Source organism: Eumetopias jubatus, unplaced genomic scaffold (assembly GCF_037043125.1).
Source record: "Eumetopias jubatus isolate StellerSeaLion01/CBP00866 unplaced genomic scaffold, mEumJub1_p1.0 scaffold_39, whole genome shotgun sequence".
In the NCBI taxonomy this organism is placed as follows: Eukaryota; Metazoa; Chordata; class Mammalia; order Carnivora; family Otariidae; genus Eumetopias; species Eumetopias jubatus.
The window spans coordinates 1,069,180-1,094,779 of NW_028274845.1; the positions used below are offsets into that span (position 1 = coordinate 1,069,180).

Consider the following 25,600-nt stretch of genomic DNA (forward strand, 5'->3'; position numbering starts at 1 on the left):
AATAGCTTCCAATATAGCACCTTCTAACATGTCGTTAAATATTCTCCTTTGAATATAATTGAGACCTTTCCAGTTACATCAGGAAATTCTCTAATATATTTCCATAAATTACAATAAATAATGTCCTTTTAAACTTCTGGGGGGTTTTCAACTAATGTGTGATGTGAGTAATTCAAGTTCAGCTCTCTACTCTCACTGGGGGTTCCCGGTTCTTCATACCAGTCTCGCTCATTAGAGAAAGAAGCCACCTGCCTGGGGCATTTCAAAGGATGCCAAACCTGTGTGTGGTCATTGTGGGTGGAGAGGAGATGGGGACGGAGGCTGATTTAATGCTGCTCTGGGACCAGGCCACCTTTGTAAAACCCCTCAGAGCAATTACAAAAGCATCTGCACCCACAAGCACACAATAAGCACTATTTGACTGAATACCCCAGGGGTGTCCCCAAGCCTGCCACCCACCATCCATGGAAGAAGAGGGGTTCTAGGTATCCAGAGGACAAACACTCATTTAATTCTCATACGTTGTTTAAAATGAATTACGGCAAGATTTTCCACTGAAGGTAATGATATAAAATGTTCTTTTAAAATAAATATGTTGAAATTTAGAATGGTTAGATTGAATGAAATTAACAAGTAATTGACCTGTGGTACAGGATTTGGAGAAAATCTAAAGGTGGTCCACAGACGACTAGATTCGGGGCGACAGTAAACTGGTAAATGTTCCTTGTTCGCCATCAGAACCTAGAAGCTGGGAGGGTGGGGGAGGGGCCGTGCCCAGCTGGTGCTGGAGCCTCTGCAGGGGCAGCAGGAGGCCAGTTCTGGGGCATGGAAGGGAGAAGACGGTGCCATGGTGGTGTGAGTTGGGACAGGAGTGCAAAGGACTGTGTCCCCTTCTCCTTCAGGTGTGCTGTCTCCTGTTGTTGGGACCCCAAGGAAGCCAGCCGATGGAGAAGAAAGGAGCTCAAAGAGCCCCACCGCATGACAAGGCCAAGTACAGATGGCGGGCAAGGAGACCAGACGGGGTTGGCCTGTACTGAGGCTCTTTGAATGAAACGGCTTCAGGCTGTCCTCCGGCCCTTCTGCACCACCACCTCCAGCCCACCACCACCTCCAGCCCACCACACCCCCAACAGGAATCCCTCACTCCTTAATGGCCCATCTCGTCGTTCCACCTGGAGCTGGGACCCACCAGCTTGGCACCATTCCCAGTCCACGGGATGGGCACCATCTTGCCAACAAAACTTTTGGCCCCCTTGCCTAGGATGGCCTTTCCCTTGCTGTAGGTTCTCAGGCCACCAAGCACAGCTCCACACTGGAGGAAACCACCTTGTATGAACCTCAGAAGCTGGCATAATTCAACCTAGAGCTCATACACCTTGCAGGTCTAGAGAGCAGTTTTAGGGTGTTAAGGTCAATTCTCCATCATAGCAGGGGTTCTAGGAAAACTCGGCACCCAGCTGCATGTCCATCGGCTGCCAATCTTGGCTAAGTAACTGGTCCTTGCTATGCTTCACTTTCCACATCTGTAAAATGGGTTTAACAATGGTGTCTACCTGGTGTGAGGTTTTGAGAGGATTACGTGAGATAATCCAGGTGAAAGGCTGGATTTGCTATGTGCTGGCTCATAGCAATGCTCCCTGAACATCAGCCAATTCGAAAAGAAATCAGGATTCAGAAATGAAAGTATAATCATGAGAGAGAAAGACATGAGACAAATCCCAGCAAAGGAACATTCTACAAAAGCCCTGGCTAGTTCTCCCCAGCTGCATGGTCATCAAAAACAAGGAAAGTCTGAGAAACTGTCACAGCCCAGAGGAGCTTAAGGAAACATGATGAATACAATGTGATGTGGTGTCCTGGGTGGGATCCTGGACCAGAAAAAGGACCGGAGGAAAAAACTAGTAAAGTCTGAATAAAGTATGGACTTTAATAATGTATCAATAGTGCACACCTGGGTGGCTCAGTTGGTTAAGCGACTGCCTTCGGCTCAGGTCATGATCCTGGAGTCCCGCATAGGGCTCCCTGCTCGGCAGGGAGTCTGCTTCTCCCTCTGACCCTCCCCCCATCTCATGCGCTTTCTCTCTCATTCTCTCTCTCTCAAATAAATAAATAAAAATCTTTAAAAAAATAATAATGTATCAGTACTGACTCATTAACTGTAACAAATGTATCACACTGATGTAGGGTGCTAATAATAGGGGAAACTGGGTTTGGGGTAGATGAGAGTTCTTTGTCCTATCTTAGCAGTCTGTAAATCAAAACTATTCTACAATAAAAGGTTTGCCAAGACCAAAAACAAATAGAAAAAAAATTAAGTCTGTCTGTCTCAAAGACAAGCAGTTGGCATCAAACAAAGCTATGGTTTGGGCCCACTTGTCACTGACCTGGGGGCCTGGCCTCCTTCCGTCCTGAGCCACATCTCGTCATTCCTTTAGCCAAACACAGACCGGGAAGAGCAGAAGCAGGAAAGCAGGTTCTTCCAGCTAGGGATCCAGGTCTACACATTTAGGTGGAAGTGCAGTGATGGAAAAGAACCTACGGATAGAGCAACCTGCAGGTGAAAAGCAGAGTCTGGGAGACCCAAAGCCTGCTTGTCCATAGGTCACTTAAAAAAATGCTTTGTGTCCACAGCAAGTCAGGTCACTGCAGCAGCCAACGCCCTGGCTGTGGAAAGGCTCGAGGGCAAGGCAGGCTTGTCAGGACGGCAGTTATCTGCCCGGAACCACAGTGAGCCTTGGCGAGAGGCTCCTGCAAATGCTGCCATCTCCTTGTCAGGGCTCTGCGTGGCCCGTGGGAACCATGGAGACACAGGGGCCCCTCCAAGCCCAGTAGGGCCACAGCATTCCAAAGGCAAAGGTTGGATCAGTCTGGGGTTCCAGTGTTGGACTGTGGCAGATCCTGTGGGAACTGTACCTACTCTGTCCAGACTCTGGCACCGCCCCCCTTGCCTCTCCAAGGAGCCCAGGTGTCAAAGCCTCTGACTTCCAAACCAGTGAGGTGGAAGGTGGTCAACGTCTGTGCACCTTGCTAGAGACAATACAGTTTGCCATCAGCTGTTCCTACGATCATTTTTGCATCTAATATATTTCACAAAGACTTATGAAGCACCGGCCCAGGGACACCCCAAATGCATAGCAGTAGGGAGAACTTAATCTTGATCCCTGCTTCTCTTGCCACCTGGACCCATGTTCATCCTCCATTTTTCAGTGTTAATGTAATAGAGGTCTCTGCCCACAGCCAAGCAAGTGTTCCCCTCCTTCCGGCTGTGCCCTCATTTTAAGATCCTGCCTATTTGCCAATCTCAGAACTGACCCATACCACGTTTCCAGGAACACGTCCCCTGTCCCACATCCAGTCACAGAAATTAGTTCAGAGGTTGACGCATCACTAAATCCAGTTACATATGAACATCATCCTCTAACGGTTTGCTAGATTTATGCTCTTCTTCTGGTACGGGTGCTGGGCTGGTAGGATGTGAGCCTGGAGCTGTTAGCAGCACCTTTACTATGACTTGGAGAGATCCCCCAAGTAGGAGGCATCCCAGAAGTGAAACTAGCGTCATGGTAGAGACAGAAAAGCGGCCTGAAGCCTGGGCTGGCCAGGCCTGTGGACGATTATGGCCCCTTGTCTTGGCCTAATCCTGTTTGAGCTGGATTCTATTTGTTTGTTTTGCCTAAAAAGTCCTGCCAAATGCACTCACTTTGATGGTATTGTCAAGACTGAAACAAGGGAGGCGGAGTGGCCTGTGTTCTGCCACATTATACCATCCTGCTTGAGACCCAGTGAGCTCGCCAACCCTCTGTCTTCAAAAGACTTGGTGCACTGGGGAAACACTTCCTTTCCACAAAGCGGTGAAGTCTCTCCACTTAAGAAGACGGCAACTTAGAGAAGAAAATTCTGATTTGGAAAGTCTTCTGCCATAGACATCAGCACTCCGTTCTCTAGATGGGGGGCCCAACTGGTGATTCAAAACCCAGGAAAAGAGCATCTCCAAAACGTACAATCCTTGGAATAAAGGAAATGTGTTTCCAACAAGTTCAAAAAACACTGGGTTTCAGAAAGTGACACGAGTGTCTTTCGTGCAGGGTTTCTAAGAGACCTTACGGTACTGATGAATACAAATCTACACGGGGGTGACACGGGTTCCCTTACCCAACCACAGAACAATTCATTTATTTTCCTTTAAATTTTTTTATTGTTATGTTAATCACCATACATTACATCATTAGTTTTTGATATAGTGTTCCACGATTATTTGTTTGTGCATTACACCAAGTGCTCTACGCAGAACATGCCCTCTTTAAAACCCATCACCAGGCTAACCCAGCTCCCCCACTCCCCTCCCCTCTAGAACTCAGTTTGTTTTTCAAACTCCATCGTCTCTCCTGGTTTTTCTCCCCCTCTGATTTCCTCCCTTCTTCTTCCCCTCCTACTACCTTTTATTTTTTCTTAACATATATTGCATTATGTTTCAGAGGTACAGATCTGTGATTCAACAGCCTTGCACAATTCACAGCACTCACCCTAGCACATACCCTCCCCAATGTCTATCACCGAGCCACCCAATCCCTCCCACCCCCCACCAGTCCAGCAACCCTCAGTTTGTTTCCTGAGATTAAGAATTCCTCATATCAGGGAGGTCATATGATACATGTCTTTCTCTGATTGACTTATTCCACTCAGCATAACCCCCTCCAGTTCCATCCATGTCGTTGCAAATGACAAGATCTCATTCTTTTGATGGCTGCATAGTATTCCATTGTGTATATATACCACTTCTCCTTTATCCATTCCTCTGTCGATGGACATCTGGGCTCTTTCCACAGTTTGGCTATTGTGGACATTGCCGCTATAAACATTGGGGTGCACGTACCCCTTCGGATCACTACATTTGTATCTTTGGGGTAAATACCCAGTAGTGCAATTGCCGGATCTTATGGAAGCTCTATTTTCAACTTTTTGAGGAACCTCCATACTGTTTTCCAGAGTGGTTGCACCAGCTTGCATTCCCACCAACAGTGTAAGAGGGTTCCCCTTTCTCCACATCCCCGCCAACATCTGTCGTTTCCTGACTTAATTTTAGCCATTCTAACGGGTGTGAGGTGTAGATCACTGAGGTTTGATTTGGATTTCCCTGATGCCCAGCGATGTTGAGCACTTTTCCATGTGTCTGTCGGCCATTTGGATGTCTTCTGCCCATTTCTTGATTGGGTTATTTGTTCTTTGGGTGTTGAGTTTGATAAGTTCTTTATAGATTTTGGATACGAGCCCTTTATCTGATATGTCATTTGTAAATATCTTCTCTCATTCTGTCGGTTGTCTTTGGTTTTGATGACTGTTTCTTTTGCTGTGCAAAAGCTTTTTATCTTGATGAAATCCCAATAGTCCTTTATACCCTTGCTTCCCTTGCCTTTGGCGATGTTTCTAGGAAGAATTTGCGGCGGCTGAGGTCGAAGAGGTTGCTGCCTGGGTTCTCCTTTAGGACTTTGATGGACTGCTGTCTCACATTAAGGTCTTTCAACCATTTGAAGTTTATTTTTGTGTGTGGTGTAAGGAAATGGTCCAGTTTCATTCTTCTGCATGAGACTGTCCAATTTTCCCAACACCATTTGTTGAAGTGATCGTCTTTTTTCCATTGGACATTCTTTCCTGCTTTGTCAAAGATAAGTTGACCATAGAGTTGAGGGTCCATTTCTGCACTCTCTATTCTGTTCAATTGATCTATGTGTCTGTTTTTGTGCCAGTACCATACTGTCTTGATGATGACAGCTTTGTAATAGAGCTGGAAGTCCAGAATTGTGATGCCGCCAGCTTTGCTTTTCTTTTTCAACTTTCCTCGGTCTATTCGGGGTCTCTTCTGGTTCCATACAAATTTTAGGATTATTTGTTCCATTTCTTTGAAAAAAGTCGATGGTATTTTGATGGGGATTGCCTTGAATGTGTACATTGCTCTAGGTAGCGTTGACATCTTCACAATGTTGGTTCTCCCAATCCATGAGCATGGAACGTTTTTTCCATTTCTTTGTGTCTTCTTCAATTTCTTTCATGAGTATTTTATAGTTCTCTGAGTACAGATCCTTTGCCTCTTTGGTTAGATTTATTCCTAGGTATCTTATGGTTTCGGGTGCAATTGTAAATTGGGTTGACTCCTTCATTTCTCTCTCTTCAGTCTTGTTGTTGGTGTATAGGAATGCCACTGATATCTGTGCATTGATTTTATATCCTGCCACTTGACTGAATACCTGTACGAGTTCTAGCAGTTTTGGGGTAGAGTCTTTTGGGTTTCCACATACAGTATCATATCATCTGCAAAGAGTGAGAGTTTGACTTCCTCTCTGCCGATTTAGGTGCCTTTGATTTCCTTTTGTTGTCTGATTGCTGTGGCTAGGACTTCTAATACCATGTTGAATAGCAGTGGTGAGAGTGGACATCCCTGCTGCATTCCTGACCTTAGCGGGGAGCTCTCAGTTTTTCCCATTGAGAATGATATTCGCTGTAGGTTTTTCATAGATGGCTTTTATGATATTGAGGTTTGTACCCTCTCTCCCTATACTCTGAAGACTTTTGATCAAGAAAGGATGCTATACTTTGTCAAGTGCTTTTTCTGCATCTATTGAGAGAATCATATGACTCCTGTTCTTTCTTTTGTTAATGTATTGTATCACGTTCATTGATTTGCGGATGTTGAACCAACCTTGCAGCCCAGGGATAAATCCCACTTGGTCGTGGTGAATGATTCTTTTAATGTACTGTTGGATCCTATTGGCTAGTATTTTGGTGAGAATTTTTGCATCCATGTTCATCAAGGATATTGGTCTCTAATTCTCCTTTTTGATGGGGTCTTTGGTTTTGGGATCAAGGTAATGGTGGCCTCATAAAATGAGTTTGGAAGTTTTCCTTCCATTTCTATTTTTTGGAACAGTTTCAGGAGAACAGGTATTACTTCTTCTTGAAATGTTTGGTAGAATTCACTTGGGAAGCCACCTGGCCCTGGGTTTTTTTTGTTTGGAGATTTTTGATGACTGCTTCAATTTCCTTAGTGGTTATAGGTCTGTTCAAGTTTTCTATTCCTTCCTGGTTCAATTTTGGTAGTTGATACATCTCTAGCAATGCACCCATTTCTTCCAGGTTATCTAATTTGCTGGCATAGAGTTGCTCATAATACGTTCCTATAATTGTTTGTATTTCTTTGGTGTTAGTTGTGATCTCTCCTCTTTCGATCATGATTTTGTTGATTTGGGTCATTTCTCTTTTCTTTTGGATCAGTCTGGACAGGGGCTTATCAATCTTATTAATTCTTTCAAAGAACAGCTCCTAGGTTCATTGATCTGTTCTACTGTTCTTTTGGTTTCTAGTTCATTGATTTCTGCTCTGATCTTTATTATTTCTCTTCTCCTGCTGAGTTTAGGCTTTATTTGCTGTTTTTTCTCTAGCTCCCTTAGGTGTAGGGTTAGGTTGTGAATTGAAGACATTTCTTGTTTCATGAGAAACGCTTGTATTGCTATATACTTTCCTCCTAGGACTGCCTTGCTGCATCCGAAAGATTTTGAACAGTTGTGTTTTCATTTTCATTGGTTTCCATGAATTTTTTTAATTCTTCTTTAATTTCCTGGTTGACCCATTCATTCTTTAGTAGGATGCTCTTTAGCCTCCATGTATTTGAGTACTTTCTGACTTTCCTCTTGGGATTCAGTTCTAGTTTCAAAGCACTGTGGTCTGAAAATATGCAGGGAATAATTCCAATCTTTTGGTACTCGTGGAGACCTGATTTGTGACCTAGGATGTGATCTATTCTGGAGAATGTTCCATGGGCACTAGAGAAGAATGTGTATTCCATTGCTTTGGGATGGAATGTTCTGAATATGTCTGTGAAGTCCATTTGATCCAGTGTGTCATTGTTGATCTTTTGCTTAGATGATCTGTCCATTTCAGTTAGGGGGGTGTTAATGTCTCCCACTATTATTGTATTGTTGTCAATGTGTTTCTTTGCTTTTGTTATTAATTGCCTTAGATAATTGGCTGCTCCCACGTTAGGGGCATAGATATTTACAATTGTTAGATCTTCTTGTTGGATAGACCCTTTAAGTAGGATATAGTGTCCTTCCTCATCTCTTATTACACTCTTTGTTTTAAAATCTAATTTGTCTGACATAAGGATTGCCACCCCAGCTTTCTTTTGGTGTCCATTAGCATGGTAAATGGTTTTCCACCCCCTCACTTTCAATCTGGGGGTGTCTTTGGGTCTAAAATAAGTCTCTTGCAATCAGCATATGGATGGGTCTTGTTTTTTAATCCAATCTGATAGCTCGTGTCTTTTGATTGGGGCATTTAGCCCATTTACATTCAGGGTAACTATTGAAAGACAGAAATTTAGTGCCATTGTATTGCCTGTAAGGTGACTGTTACTGTATACTGTCTGTGTTCCTTTATGGTCTGTGCTGCTTTTAGGCTCTCTCTTTGCTTAGAGGACCCCTTTCAATATTTCTTGGAGGGCTGGTTCCGTGTTTGCAAATTCCTTTAGTTTTTGTTTGTCCTGGAAGCTTTTTATCTCTCCTTCAATTTTCAATGACAGCCTAGCTGGATATAGTACTCTTGGCTGCATATTGTTCTCCTTTAGTTCTCTAAATTTATCATGCCATTCCTTTCTGGCCTGCCAGGTCTCTGTGGATAGGTCTGTTGCCAATCTAATATTTCTACCATTATAGGTTACATATTTTTTCTCCCAAGCTGCTTTCAGGATTTTCTCTTTGTCTCTGAGACTCGTAAGTTTTACTATTAGATGTCGGGGTGTGGACCTATTTTTACTGATTTTGAGAGGGGTTCTCTGTGCCTCTCAGATTTTGATGCCTGTTTCCTTCCCCACATTAGGGAAGGTCTCTGGTATAATTTGTTCCAATATACCTTCTGCCCCTCTCTCTCTTTCTTCTTCTTCTGGGATCCCAATTATTCTAATGTTGTTTCATCTTATGGTATTGCTTATCTCTCGAATTCTGCCCTCGTGATCCAGTAGTTGTTTATCTCTCTTTTTCTCAGCCTCTTCATTTTCCATCATTTGGTCTTCTATATCGCTGATTCTCTCTTCTGCCTCATTTATCCTAACAGTTAGTGCCCCCATTTTTGATTGCACCTCATTAATAGCCTTTTTGATTTCGACTTGGTTAGATTGTAGTTCTTTCATTTCTCCAGAAAGTGTTTCTCTAATACCTTCCATGCTTTTTTCAAGCCCAACTAGTATTTTGAAAATCATGATTCTGAATTTTAGGTCCGACATCGTACTAATGTCCGTATTGAGTAGGTCCCTGGCAGATGGTACTACCTCTTGTTCTTTTTGTTGAGATGATTTTTTCCATCTTGTCACTTTGTCCAGAGGAGAAGAGATGAATGAGAGAACAAAATGCTAACAGGGTAACAACATCCCCAGAAAATATACTCTAAACAAATCAGAAAAGACCTGAAACCAGGGGAAAAGAAAGGGAAAGAAATAAAAAAAGAGAAAAAAAAAAGATAAAAACAAACAAAAACAGAAGAAAACAAAACAAAACAGAATATGATCAAATATGATCAGGCTAGTGCATAGATCAGTGCCACACACTAGATTTTGGGTATATTTTGGTCTTTAGAAGAAAGTGCCTCCTAAAATTTTAAAGAAAGAAAGACTTAAATATGTACAAAATAAGCATTGATACGATGAAGGGATGGAATATGACTGTAAAGATGAAAATTATAAAAAAATTTTAAAAAGGAATTGATAAGAAGGTGTTTGAAAAAAGAAAGAAGAGGATTAAAAAAAAAGAAAGAAAAAAAAGGGGGGAGAGAATGTGATCAGGCAGGAGACTAGAACAAAGCCCTACACTAGAGATTTAGGGTATATTTTGATCTGTTAGAAGAAACTGTATTTCAAAATTTTAAAGAGAGAACAACTTATATATATATGCCAAAAATAAAGGTAACTACTATGAAGGGATAGAATATGACTCTAAAAATGAAAAATAAAATTTATTTTTAAAAAGGGATTTATAAGATGTTGGTTGAAAAAGGGAAAAAGAAAAATTAAAGGAAAAAGACAGTTTAAAAAAATTAACTTTGAAAGACTAACGAATCATGGTAAAAAAGCCATGAATTCTATGTGCAGTAGTCCCCTAGCGCTGGAGTTCTCCCGTTCTTGATCAGTAAACTTGGTCTTGGCTTCCTGGCTGTTCATGCTGATCTTCTGGGGGAGGGGCCTGTTGCTGTGGTTCCCAAATGTCTTTGCGGAAGCGGAATTGCCCCGCCCTTTCCTGGTCTGGGCTAAGCAAGCTGCTCGGGTTTGCTCTTGGGGAGCTTTTGTTCCCTGCAAGCTCTCGGTACAGCTTTGGTGGACGAGAGTGAAAATGGTGGCCTCCCAATCTCCTCCCAGGAGGAGCCGAGAACTCGGGGCCCTGCCCCTCAGTGCGCCCCCAGAGAAAAGCTGTCACTCCCATCTCCCTGGTCTCCAGCAGCACTCCGTGCTCACCCGGCCTGTGACCGAGCGTTTCTATCTCTGGCACCCGACCCGTGTGGAGTCTCCAAACCCAGCAGATCCCTGAGATGCGCTCCCACGCCGCTCCTCCCGGGGGAGAAAGGGGAGTTTCCCGGGATCTCTCACTTGTTGGGTCCCTGATGGAGGAGCAGTGGCCCGACTGTGTCGCCGATCACAGTTTAGGGCAACCCCGAGCTGAGAGCCCACGCCTCGGCTCCGTCTCTGCAGCCGGCTTCCCTGCTCCGATACCTGGGAGCTCTGCCACACTCAGGCACCCCCAGTCTTCCTGGGACCCCGAGGGTCCTGAGAGCACGCTGTCCTGCGAGGGTTCCACCTCCCGCTTAGCCACTGGAGCGACGTCCCTCAGCGGAGCCGACTTCTAAAAGTTCCGATTTTGTGCTCCGCGGGTCTAGCACTTGCCAGAAGCGGCCGATGGGGGCCCCCTCTCCCGCCGTCTATCCTCCCGAATATCGCCTCGGATTCATTTCTCCGCACGTCCTACCTTCCAGTAAGCGGTTGCCTCTCTGTTCAGAGAGTTGTTGCTACTCTCTTCTTCGATCTTCTGTTGAGTTCGTAGGTGTTCAGAATGGTTTGGTCCCTATCCAGCTGAATTCCTAAGACCAGATGAAATCCAGGTCTCCTACTCCTCCACCATCTTGCTCCCTTCCCCGACAATTCATTTTTAATAAAATACTACACAGGACTGTTTTGTTTTGTTTTGTTTTTCTGGAAACCGATGTACTAAAAGTTCTTTTTACAAGACTCATTGAAGTCTTATGCCTCACAAGTACAGTTGCTGCCACCTCCCACCTAACCAGCCAATCCTGCTGGAATTCCCGGCGGGGGTCAGGGGTGGGAGGGGCGTGGAGGGTGGTGGACAGAGGCCAGCCCAGCTCATCCTCTTTGGGAACTTTACTTTGAGAACACTTTCCCTACAAATTTCGCTACAACATTTCACGTTGAGGCAAAGCATCCCATTTTTTATGATTTCAAAGCCTTTATAAAAATTAAAAGCAGCTGCTCCCAGTAAAATATCTGGTCTTGCCTTTGGTGGGTATAAATATGCACAATGACCTCATCTCTCCTTAGGTACTACACTTTGCCTCAACACAGCGGAGGCAGGGGCCAAGTGCCTCCTGCAGACCGCTCCCCACAAATAGCCTTTTCTTCATGCTCAAAGGAATCATTTGGATACTTCTCATCTGAAGCTCTTTCCTTTTGAAGTATCTTTGAAGCATTTCATCTCCTTTTGCCTTTCTTTTTGATAAACCTTTCCTTCTTAAACTTCCAGAGACATCCCAATTTTTAGGGTAAACTCTTGGGTGATAAGGCAATTTTAAGGGACGCTGTCTGATTAGACACACCCAGCAAGGACCCTCTCACTTCATTGACGTCTTGGATGGATCTTACCCCGTTTGAGAACAAACGGTCATGGAAAGTAAAAATAACGGAAGAGGAAATGAAAGATGATTCTGGATTTTTTTTTTTTTACTTGAAAGAAAGTCAAATTAATACACCCAAAGTTTAGTAAAATGCTTTCATTGTTTCCACATTATTTTTGGAAACTTGAGTTCTCCTAGGGCCTGCGAGGTTCACTACGGAGACTGCGAACTTCCACAGAGGAACCGGCAGCAACATGGCAGGCTGTTTCTGCTTTCCTGCAGCCACCTCCCCAGCTCTTTGCCTCTGGTGTTTCCTCCACTGTGGGGGCTGCAGGCCACGCACAACCAGGAGACGAGGCTCCCCACGCCCGAGTCCCCTTCTCTGAGGTCTGGGGCAATTACCTCTGCAGGCATTAAGTCAAGGTGCCTTGCCACTGCTTAGTGGGGTGTAGGTGGGGGGACTGGAACGCCTGCTGGGACAGTCTCAGCTCTCTCTCCAGATATTTTATTCTGTTAACCAGAATGACACGAGATGGGAGAAAGTTGCCCTGATTCATACCAGGTGCACAGAGCCGAGGGGCCTGATGGGGGTTCCTGTGCCCCAGACCCCAGCTCTGCACAGGACGGTGCCCCTTATCCAGCCTGGTTCTCCAGCTTCCCCGCTGAGTATGTAAGCCCGTGGAACCTGCTCCCACTAGATCCCTCTCCTGCAGAACCGGAGTTTGTGATGACCTGATTAAATGATTCCTTCCCACCTGGGAAAAGACAGCTGGAAGCCCTCTAGGCCACCTCCAGGCGCCTCATCTCCACCCACTGCCAGAGAGGTTGCAGGCGCCTGCCTTGCAGGATGCCTAGATGGGCCCCCAACCCGGGGCAGGCCGAGCTGCCTCAGTTCTGTCCTGGCTGCACGTAAGCGGGAAGTGCGTGTGCTCTGGGCGCAGGCAGTCCAGTTTGAACCCAGCTCTGTTACTGCTGTGTGACCTCGGGGTGCTACCTAAACCCTGTGTGCCTCAGTTTCCTCCTCTGTGAAATGCAGCTGATGATCTTAATTATCTCTAAGGCTTGTTTTAAGATTTATGTATTTTAGGGTCAGAGCAGATGGAGAGGGAGAGAGAATCTCAAGCAGATTCCCGCTGAGCTGTAGCCTGATGAGGGGCTCCATCTCACAACCCTAAGATCATGACCTGAGTCGAAATCAAGAGCTGGACACTCAACCGACGGAGCCACCCAGGTGCCCCTCTCAAAGGCTTGTTTTAAAGACTGGTGACAACACACATAAAGCACAGAGTGCAGAGCTGGCCCAATACTCACTCCCTAAGCATCGGTAGCTTTATTCTCACTCTTCTCACTGTTATTACTATCATGATTCCTGCTGTCCCCTTCAGCCTGCAAGTTCCCTCTGGTTCAGGCTGTGGCCCTTGGTTTATAGATCAAAGACCGATTCGGCCAGCTCCTTGAGAGCTGATCCCTCTCCCAGGGACAGACTCAGATAAGTCAAGCTTTTACAGTGGAAGAGCAAGACCCGAATGCCAACGTTTTAGCTATGGTAATTCAGCTCTGTAATTTTGTGGGTAAGAACCCAGATTGAAGTCAAACCACCCGGAGTTCAAATCCCAGCTCTGCCACTTGCTAGCTGCGGATGAAGGGGAGACACAACCTCTCTAAATGCTCCCTGGATTCCCAAATCTGGGTTATCAGAACTTGTGGGGTTGAAGTAAGGATCAGCACAAGCTAATGCACACAAAAGGTTTCATAGGGAGCCCAGCACCTAGTAAGTATTCAATAAAGGGCATCAAAACGCCCTGTAATTATCACGGTAATTGGAAAATTTCACCTCTGCATGACCAAGCTTTCTCTCACCACAGACGCTAAATCATATTCAGAATATCACTTGTTGGATTTTACAATGGAAAGTAACTCTGACCGAGAAGAGAAGGCGTACAGTCCCCATGACTTCTGCATTATCTCCCAGCAGACAGACCCACGGGGGCGTCAGAAATAATCAGCAGTACCCTGGGGATCCTGGAAAAGCTAGGGGTACTGAAGAGTTAATGTCATCAGGCTCAGAAGATGCATCAGCCTTACATGACAGGCTTTGTCACTCTGGGCAGAAGTGGCTCCAAAGGCTAAGTTCTCCTTACCCCTCACAGAGGCTCTGAAGGAAACTTCCAGTGTTTGCCAGTAGGATTCCTGCTTAGCTCTGCTTCCCTGACAGAGCAAAACTTTGAATTGCACAAACTCTCCTTAGATACGTTAATAGATTCAATCAGGCGCCAGCTGAGCCAGTCTCCTGCCAGCGTCCTCAGCGGGCTGTGGTGTTCTGTTTCTGAGGCCAACTTAGGCCAGTATTGCTAAATTCTGGGGGATGAGAACGGTGCCTCAATCTGGCCTCCCAACACTGTTCACACCTGAACACATAGGACAGTGTAAGTGTGCTTGGATCACTTAAACTTCTAACGTGGCTTGTGGAACTGTACTCTGTTTTAAACATTACATCATGTTTCTGCACAGAGAAATAGCACCAGCTTCAAATACGGGGTGTCCTGCTATGTGGCAGTCACTGTGGGAAGCAATTCACATAGGATATCTTTTCCTTTTTTAAGAGAGGGAGAGAGAGAGAAAGAGAGAGGGAGAGGAGGGGCAGAGGGAGAGCGAGAGAGACAATCTTAAGCAGACTCTGCACCCAGCATGGAGCCCAACACAGGGCTCCATCCCACGACCCTGAGATCATGACGTGAGCTGAAATCAAGACTTGGACGCTTAACCGACTAAGCCACCCGGGCGCCCCACCTCTTATTTAACCTTAAACTTTAATTCATGTGCAACACCACTAAACAATATAAAGGAATAAGCTATTAGTGCATGCAAACTCTTGCAGGAGATTCAAGGGAATTATGCTGAATCATACAAGTCAATCTCAAAAGTTCACATACTGTATGATTCCATTTATAGAACATTCTTGAAACGACAAGATTATAGAGATTATAGAGACAGAAAACAGGTTAGTGGTTGCCAGGGTCTGGTTGGGGGGAGTGCAGTCTGGGTTCTAACGGAGTAGCATGAGGGGTCCTTGGGTGGGAAGCTTTCTATCTCGACTGTGCTGGGGGGTCACAGGAATCGACACATGGGATAAAATCACATAGGATGACATGCACACACACAGTTGAGTTAAGTAAGAATAAAGCTGGTTGACTGTATTAATGTCAGTATCTTTGGCTTATGTTGCACTACATAGCCTTTCAAGATGTTACCACTGGGGGAAGCTGAAGGAAGGGAAGGATTTCTCTGTATTATTTTAACAACTGCACAGGAATCTACGTAATTACTGGGGGATGGCAGTACACAGTGGTGTTTCAGAGTATTTCAGAGCCAGAGCGTCCGTCTGAATGCCCGCTCTGCAATGTACCATCTGTGTGATCTCCTATTTGACCTTCCGGAACCTCAGACCTTCAGGTCCACGTCGAAGGTGATGGAAGTGCCTATCCCAGAGGAAAGTTTTTGTTTTGATTTCCTTAAGTTAACCAGGGTCAGTTTCTGCTTCTTACTAAAAAAAAAAAAAGTTTTGACTGATACATAGGATATTATTTTATAAGAGGCAACCAAGTGACTAAGATGATAAATTTTATCATCTGGTTAAAGGTATAAATGACTAATCTGCAGCAAGAAAAATCTTTTACAGAAAAACTATATAAAACACACACAAAGAAAAGCTGAATTTTACATAAATAGCTTAGTTTTTCAAGATAGAGAACTACCAAGGATGGAAGACCCAAGGTCCCAGAGAAAAGTAAAACACAGGTAGAGAAGGCCAATATTCTACAATGTTCTCACCTTGAGGTTCTCGCTAGTAGGCCAGCAGTGTGGACAGGGGGCTGAGAACACAGACAGAAAGCCAGCAGGAAGTGGGGGCTGGGCAGAGCGCACAGAGCCAGAGACAGGCTGGTGTTACATGTGGGATGCAGGTGGAGACAAAGGGAGCGCGGACAGTTCAACCTTTTGTTCTGACGCTCCCCGGAGACATCTGCTGACTGCTAAGTGGGGATCGCAAATGCCTAAGAAGACAAGCAGAAAGTGTCCTCGATGCCAGAGAAACAGCACCCTTCCAGCCACCCTGTGCAGCTGAGATGAGCGCAGACTAGTCCCGGAAAGGGGCAAACAGGGGTCCTGGAATGGTAAGAGAAATTCCGGCTGGCGTGAGGTGCCCCTCCCTGACACAACTGTCCACTGCAAGCTAAAATAAACGTGACGTTCCTTTCTGGAGGTTGTAATAACATACAGAGGCTCTACTCCAGTATTCAATCAGAAACTTTTTAAAAACAGCATTCATACTATGTGTAAGACACAGAGAAAACACGAACAATGGAAACAGAGCCACCAGTGATCTATACATTGCAGTCATAATGCATGGATTTGGAAACAACTACAATGCATTCGGGAAAATAACAAAGAATTTTAGTGGAGAATTAGAACCTAGAAAGTGCTTGCAAATGGGCATTCTGGAACTCAAAAAGGCAGTACCTGAAGTTACATTTTTGAATAGATAGATGAGTCTGGCTACAGACCCATCACGGGTGAGAACGGAGAGTAAGTAAGTGGCTGGGATGGGGACCATGCCCAGACTGACGTGAGAACAGGGACACAAGCCGAAATCACACACGTGATTGGAAGATTAAGCGTACATCTCCCTAGAGTCTCAGCGGGATGAAGTAGGCAATCAGAGACAAACCCCAATTTTAAGAATTAATGGAAGAATATTCCAAAACTGATACAAAATACAGAGTCATCTGTCAAAAATTTTATGAACCCTAAGAATGCAAATTTTTTAAAAGCCACAGCCAGGGACATCTTAATGAAAGCACTGAAAATCTAGGACAGGGGCGCCTGGGCGGCTCAGTTGGTTAAGTGTCTGACTCTTGATCTCGGCTCAGGTCATAATCTCAGGATCGTGAGTTCAAGTCCCGCACTGGGCTCCACGCTGGGCACGGAGCCTACAAGACAGAAAGAAAGAAAAGGAGGGAAGAAGGGAGGAAATCGAGGACAAAGAGAAAAGCTTAAAAGCAACCAGACAAAATAAACCACCTTATTTCATAGAAGTAACAACAAGATTGACAAGCCAGGGTAAATTAAAAGAAAGCCAAGATTCTCAAAACAAAGAGCAAGGCTGCCAGGAGCTAAGAGGCCTTACCTTCACGGCAGCAAACGGGGACAGTAACAGCTGACATCGGAGACAGCGGAGTCCAGCAGAATAAGGAATGGCACCTTCAAAGGGGCTAAAAAAACAAGATCCAACCAAGCATCCTATGCCCAGTGAAACTGTATTTGAAGGTGAGGACCAAATAAAGACTTTTCCAAATAAATGCAAATCAGCAAAGGTATCTACAGGGAGATCAAAGTGATCCCATACAGACGTGCAGATTCAGGAAGAAGTGAGAACAAAAATAAATGTGTGACTACATGTGTCAATCTCAAGAGTTATTTAGACAACCTGCATATCATCACCATCATCATCCTGCTCTGTGGCATCTAAAATATATTTAGATATAAAGTATACAAGTAACACAGAAGGTGAGAGAGGCCAAACAGGCAAAGTATTGTACGGTAATTAAATCATCGGGGAAGCTGTGAAAGTGCTCATTAAGTTGAGCAGATACACTGTAATGACTCAAGGATACAGGTTAGAATATCTAGTCAGACCATGAAAATAGCAACAGAGTGCATAATAAGCTAAAAAGGGAGAATATAAAATAACAAAAACATGTTCATTAATATAAAAGAAAGCAAGAGAGGAAAAAATAGAACATTAAAAGTGAACACACAACAGAGAAAACAAAATGTAAAACTGTAAATATAAACTCAAATATATTATTAGTACTTATATAAAATATGAATGGACTAAATACTGCAGTTAAAGAGAACAATGCCTGATTGGGTTTTTTCAGTCTATGCTGTAAAAGAGACCGGCTTTCTGCATATGGATGCCGGCAAGCTGGACATCAAAGCACAGGAAAAGATCCACGCACGCCAATCAAAAGAATGACAGCACACTATACTAATACTGTACAAAGTCATTTTAAAGAAAGAAGCATTACTAGAAATACACAGGGATCTCTTATGGTGGTAAAGGAATCTATCGCAAAGATGTGACAATGTGAAATGTGCATACACCTAATTAACATATATTCAAAATATGTACAGCATAAATTGATAGAAATAAAAGAGGAAACAAAAAAATCTACAATTGCTTTGATAGATTTTAACACACCTCTCTCAGGAAATAATAGAACAAGCAGACAAAATGCCAAAGAGGATACAGACACTTCTGGCAATGTGATTAACAAACTTGACCTAATTTGCATGAACACTGCAGCCAGCAACTGCAGAATCTGCATATTTTTCAAATATATAGGAGACATTTTACATGTACGTACATCAAAATGAAAATGTGTGGCACGCAGCTAAGCCATGTTTAAAATAAAATATATGGTCTTAAATGTACCTGGAAGAAAGAAAAACACTAAAACATCAATGGTCTGATCATCAATCTCAAGAAATTATATTTGAAAAACCAGAAAATTCCAAGAAGGAAAGGAATATAAAGGAAAAAGCAGAACATAATCAAACAGAAAACAAATGTATAATGTAAAAAAAGGGGAAACGAACAAAGCCAAAGTTTAGTATCTTGAGAAGACTAATAAAATTGGTAAATTCCCACAAAAATCGATCTAAAAAAACATAAAGAAGAAATAAATTACCAATATCAATAATATAAGAGATGATGTCTTTAGAGAACCTGCAGACTCTAAAAAATTAATCAGAGAATATTATGAATAACTTTACCCTGCAAGTATGGAAATTTACATGAAATTGATAATTTTCTTAAAAGCCAAAACTTTCCAAAATGGACAGAATAAGAAATAGAATTATGAGTAGCCCACGTCTCTTAAAGAACACATTAGGTCCAGAAAGTTTTATTGGTAAAAATGTTCCAAATGGTTAAGGCAGAAAGTGTCAATCTTACACAAGCTCTTCTAGAAAACAGGAAAAGAATACTTCCTAACACTTTCGTATAAGGCCAGAAAAACCTCAATAACAAAACCGAACACGGACATTATAGGAAAGGAAAATTCAGGCCAATCCCTCTTATGAACATAGATGTACAACACTTATCACGTATTAATAAATCTTTTCAGTAACATAAAGAGGATAATAAAAATAATGCATTGTGGCCAAGTTGAATTTATTCTAGAAAGGCAAAGTTGGTTTAACATTGAAAACAAATCTACATAATTCATCCTGCCATGACTTCTGGTGCCAACTACTCAGAGGTGGGCCAAATTTCACACGTTAGGGACAGTCTTCCACGGGTTGCCCTCACTCAGACAACAGCTGCATGTCCAACACACCCTGGGCCTCACTTATGCCCTGCAGGCTACAAATTCAGGAGTTCCCACAAACACCTTAAATCAGTAATTCACTGGAATGACTCAACGCAACTCTGGAAAGTGCTGCATTCACAATTACAGTTTTATTATAGCAAAAGAAGACAAATCAGAACTAACCAAAAGGAAGGACACATCAAGTGGAGCCTGAGAGGGTCTAAATGCAAAGTTTCTGATCTTCTCCCCATGGAGTCCCAAATACTGTTAGGCCCTTTAAGCTTCCATGTACAACAACGCTTCAGGGTATAGCCAATCTGGGAAGCTCACCCCAGCTTTCATGTCCAGAGTCCTAACTGGGGCTTGAACACACACTGCTTACTTGGCTGACATCTAGTCTCGCACGTGCCCGCACGTTCCCCCAGTTCAAAACTGACATGAGGTGTCCTAAAGGTCCCATCATAAATCACACCGCTGGACTGTCCAGTGGCCAAAGCCCCCAGCAAACAAGGATATTCCTGTTGTGCAAGATCACCTCCCCAAAACCGAGGGCAAACCTCTCTTTGGGTCAGGTTAATTCTTCACTACTCGACCCCATTAGTAGAATGAAGGGGGAAAACATTATATACTTGTCTCGATGTATATTTGCTAAAATTCAACAATATTCATGACTTAGAAAAGATCTGGGGAATCTATGATTTCTGATTCAATGTTTAAAGAGCTTGGAAGTCACCACTCCATTCTAACAAGCAGTACAAAGTGGACCAGATTGAAACATTAACAACTCTTCTTGGATCTGAAAGACAGGGGAGGACACGGGGGCAAACTGCTGCCTCCAAGAATGCAGACAGACTGGTGACTACAGAGTCAAGGTTTCCAGAGCAAAGACTCATGGGCTCTGTGGGAACCAGCCCTGGAGTCGGAAAACCTCAACTGTAAGTAAGGAATTGCTGGAAGTTTGGTGTGGCCAAAAACCCGGGAAGGCCCAGCAATAGGGATACCCAGCCATGGTAGGCTCTGCACGTTTTTTACCTCCAGCACAACCAGACATTCACAATAAATATTGGACAAAACAATGCATTCCTGTTTCGGGCAGGAGGAGGGGAAGGCAGCATTCTGAAATACCTCAGAGCTCAGAGCTCTCTGTTCTTCAACACGGTCTGCCCTCAGAGGAGATCAGTTCACCAGAGCCTACCCTGCTCGGGTTTTATCAGAGCCTCACTGACCCGGGGAAGGAAAGCACCCACCTCCAGCCCATTCTAGCCCAAGAGGGAAGAAAAAAGGCCAAAACTCTTGTGAAGCTCACAGCTCAGATGCACAGGCTCACAGAGAGACTAGGGCCCAATCAGAGGAATGTGGAACACTTCCCTTCTCCCTACACCTCCACCACCATGTTACTACAGGCCTATTTACAGCAATTCCTTTCCCCTTTTTCCTTTTTTGTCCTGCTATCAAGAAAAAGATTACTTGGCCTACTAAAAGCCAAAATCACAATGTGAAGAGACAAAGCAAGCATAGAACCAGACATGACAGAGATGTTGGAATCATCAGACTGGGAATTGAAGTAAGTCTGATTAGCATGGTAAGGGTGCTAGGCGATAAAGGAGACAGCATGCAAGGAAAGATGGACAACATGAGCAGAGATGGAAATCCTAAGAAAGAACCACAAAGAGATGCTAGAGATAAAAAACACTGGAACAGAAATGAAGAATGCTTTTGATGGGCTTATTAGTAGAGTGGACACAGCTAAGGAAAGAATCTCTGAGCTTGAGGACATCTCAAATAGAAGCCTCCAAATCTGAAAAGCAAAGAAAAGGAAGACTGAAAAAAAAAAAAAAAGAACAGAATATCAAGGACTGAAGGACAACTTTAAAAGTGTAATATACTTGTGGGCGCCTGGGTGGCTCAGTCGTTAAGCGTCTGCCTTCGGCTCAGGTCATGATCCCAGGGTCCTGGGATCGAGTCCCGCATCGGGCTCCCTGCTCAGCAGGGAGCCTGCTTCTCCCTCTCCCACTCCCCCTGCTTGTGTTCCTGCTCTCGCTGTCTCTTTCTCTGTCAAATAAATAAATAAAATCTTTAAAAAAAAAAGTGTAATATACTTGTAATGGGAATTCCAGAAGAAGAAAGAAAGGAACAGAAGAAATATTTGAAACAGCAATGACTGAGAATTTCCCCCAAATTTGTGGCAGACACAAGACCACATATCCAAGCAGCTCAGAAACCACTGAGCAGTATACAATGCCAAAAAAACTATATGTAGGCATGTCATTTTCAAAGTACAGAAAATAAAAGATAACAGAAAAAATCCTAAAAGAAGCCAAAGGATGGCGCTTGGGTGGTTCAGTCGGCTAAGCATCTGCCTTCGGCTGAAGTTGTGATCTCAGGGTCCTGGATGGAGCCCCATATTAGGCTCCCTGCTCAGCAGGGAGTCTGCTTGTCCCTCTCCTCTGCCCCTTCCCTCTCTTTCTCTCTCAAATAAATAAATAAAGTCTTTAAAAACATGATTTAAAAAAAAAGAAATTACATCCAACTTCGCCTCCAAGACTGTGTAAACAAGAAGAGAATGGAGTGAAATATTTCAAATGTTGAGAGAAAAAAAACCCACCAATCTAGAATTCTGCACTCTGTGAAATTACCCTTCAGAAGGGAAGGAGAAATAAAGACTCTCTAAAGCAAACAAAGTTGAGGGAACTTGTTGCCAGTAGACCTGCCTTCAAGAAATGTGAAAATAAGTTCTTTAGAGAGAAGGAAAATGATGTAGGTCAGAAACTGGGATGTGCAGAAAGGGAGGAAGAGCAATGAAGAAGGAATAAGTGAAAGTAAAACAAAAATTTTTATTTTTCTAATTTTTAATTGATCTACCAGATAACAGTTTGTTCAAAATAATAGCAACATGTCCTCAATTATGTATACTCATGTATATATCATGCATTCCACAAGACATACTTATGTGCTGTTCTGCATGAGTGAAATGAATGATACAGGGGACAGGAAGAAGAGATTATTTTGTCATTATAGGGTATTTGCACTATCCATGAAGTATCTACTGTTACTGGAAAGTGAACTTGAATTAGTAGTAAATGTACATTGCAAATTCTTGTACAACCACTGACAAAAGTAAAAAAGAAAGTGTAACTAATATTTTAAGAAAGGAGAGAGAATGGAACCATATAAAATGCTCAGGTAAAACCAAAAAATGCCGAAAAATAGTGAAAGAAAAAAATGGGAACAAAAACATAAGTAATAAACAAAACAGTAACAAATACAATCGGTATTAATCCAACTATATCAACAACAAATTCGAACACCAATGGCCTGAATACACCAATTAAGAGGCAGAATGTCAGAGTGGATCAAAAAACAAGACTCAACTCTATGTTGTCTAAAGAACTCCACTTTAAAAATAAAGACAGTTGGGGCGCCTAGATGGCTCAGTCGTTAAGCGTCTGCCTTCGGCTCAGGTCATGATCCCAAGGTCCTAGGATCAAGCCCCGCATTGGGCTCCCTGCTCGGCAGGAAGCCTGCTTCTCCCTCTCCCACTCCCCCTGCTTGTGTTCCCTCTCTCGCTGTCTCTCTCTCTGTCAAATAAATAAATGAAATCTTTAAAATAAATAAATAAAATAAAATAAAAACAAAGACACTTAAAATAAAGACATTTAAAATTAAGATTAAAATTAAAAGTAAATGCATGGAGAAAAATATACCATGCTAATACTAATCAAAAGAAAGCAAGAGTAGCTATACTAATTTCAGACATTGCAGACTTTAAAGCAAGAAAAGTTACCAGGGATAAATTAATGGCAAAACACAGAAAATTTTCTGCCAAGACTGGAAACAAGCCAATGACAGTCACTATTCAAAAGTGTACTGGAGGTCCTAACCAAGACAATCAGCAATAAATAAATACAATAAAACAATTAGAAAGGAAAAAATAAATCTCTCGTGTTTAATACTAATATGTAGAAAGTAAAAAAAAATAAATAAATACACAAGCTAATAGAACCACTAAGAGAATCCAGCATCATTGCCATGTGCATGCCAATATACAAAAGCAACTGCATTTTGTATACCAGTGATGAGTAACTAGAAGTTAAAATGGAAAGAATTTATAATATTTACAATATCAGTAGGAATATGAAATGTTTAGGAATAAATCTAACAAAAGCTTTGCAAGACACCTATCAAGAAAAATACAAAACATTTAAAAGAGCTAGATACACAGAAGGATATATCATATTCATGGACTATAAGACTTGTTTTAGGACTGATATCAATTTTCCAAAACTGATGTATGGGTTAGAGATTCTATCCAATCTCATCAAAATCCCAGATTTTTTTTTTTTTGGAAACTGTCAAGCTGGTTCAAAAATGTACGTAGAAAAACAAAAGCAAAAGAAGGGCCATGGTACACTTGGAAAGATGCAGAAAATGGTAGGTTCACAGGACCAAGAGTAGCAACATGGTGAAGCTAAGAAGTTCAGACACTGTGGCACCAATGTGGGGACAGTGCAGGTCTCCCCACCTCGGGAGAGGTGACACTAGAGCCGGGGGACACTCTCATGCGGCTGCCCCTGTCCTGCACGGTGTTCCGCTCCATCACTGGTATCTACCCATTAGATGCCTGTAGTACACACACACACACACACACACACACACACACACACACACACACAGTCATGGCAACAAAAAAATGCCTCCAGAAATTGTCCTGGAGGGGTGGTAAAATTACCCCCAGGGAGGAAATACTGGAGTAGACAAAAAGAGCCCATAAAACTACATTAAAAATGAGAAACAGACCACACATACATAGTTCCATGATTCATGACAAAAGCAACAATGCCTCATATTATAGACAAAACTCAATTCCAAATGACTTATAGATCTGTTAAAGGTGGAAATTAAAACAAAGTTTCTGGATGACAACATAAGAGAATATTTTCACAGCCTCGGGCCAAAGATTTCTTGAATAGGACACACAATAGCACAAACCACGGAGGGCAAACATGGTATACCAGGCTTTATTAAAAGTAAGAACTTCTGTTTAGCACAGGGCACGTTATGGAGTAAAAAGCCAAACCACTGTGCTGGAGAAAATAGTTCTAAAAATATCTGACGAGAACTGCTAGCCAGAAGAAAGAATTCACACGGTAGGAAAACGGAGACAACCCAACAGAAAAATTGGCCAAAGTCTTGAGACACTTCTTGAAAGAGAATATCCACATGGCACTAAACGTAAGAAAAGGGCTCAGCCTCCTTAGTCCTCAGGAAAATGCAAATTAAAATTATAATGAGATACTACTGTAGTTCTATTCAAATGGCTAAGACAGAAAAGTCAGATGATGCCTAGGGTTGGTGAGGATTTGGGACTGAAACACTCATAAGATGCTAAAGGATGTATATACGGGCACTGCCCACCAAAGCTGATCATACACCGCCCCTCGACCTGGGATAGGGGCTGCAACTGGTGACTCATGCAGATCACTTTATAGGCCAGGATACCCATCTCCCACCTTCTCCGTCTGTTGACTGATGAAGGCTCACACCTTTTCCAGAGAATGACTTTTTGATGGGAGCCATCTCGTCTGCAAATGCCCACAATGTGATGACCACCCCTTGGGGAAGGTCCACAACCAATGCCTGGCTGATCACAAGTTATAAAAGTCCTCTAGGGGTGACTTGGCAGCGCCATTCATCCTCCAGAGCTCCCCATGGAGTCAGACTGAGGTGGACTCCAATCAAATCTGCAGGTTGGCTTGGCTCCTTCCCCTGGCCCTGCTCCTCCCTCACTCCCTCACAGGCTCCTCCAGAAGAATCTTTCCATAAATCACCTGCACAGCAACCCCCTCTCAGGCTCTGTTCCTGGGCACTGTGACCTAAAACAATCAGCAAGTGCACTCCTCAGTGGAATCCACTCGACAGAAGTGTGTGCACAGGTGCACCACAGACACATAAGCAAGTTCATGGCAGTGCTCATCAGAATAGGCATGCCGGCTGCCCATCAACACCACAATGGATACATCACAGTTTCTTCTCACAGTGCAGCACCCACGACAACCACACAGAACATGAACGCCTCCCAAAAACATAATGATGAGTAAAAGGAGTCGGGCACAAAAGAAAGCATCCTCCTTGATTACACTTACATAAAGCTCAAAACAATCCGAAAGAACGCTAATGATAGAACTTCTGAGAGTGGTTGCCATTTGAGGTAGTAATGGGGGGAGGGGGGCATGGGAGAGGCGTTTTCAAGTGCTTTGGGAAGGTTCACGAAACTCTACAAGTATCATTCATAGACATCTATGGATGCATGTTATATTGTAATAAAATGCATTTTTATTTTTTTT

At 43.3% G+C, this 25,600-nt stretch overlaps 1 pseudogene; it reads right to left on the reverse strand.

Moving 5' to 3' along the window:
* Nucleotides 1-23,853, reverse strand: part of LOC148161912 (phosphatidylinositol transfer protein beta isoform-like) — a 65,818-nt pseudogene extending 41,965 nt beyond the window's left edge.
* Between the last annotated feature and the right edge of the window lie 1,747 nt (nucleotides 23,854-25,600).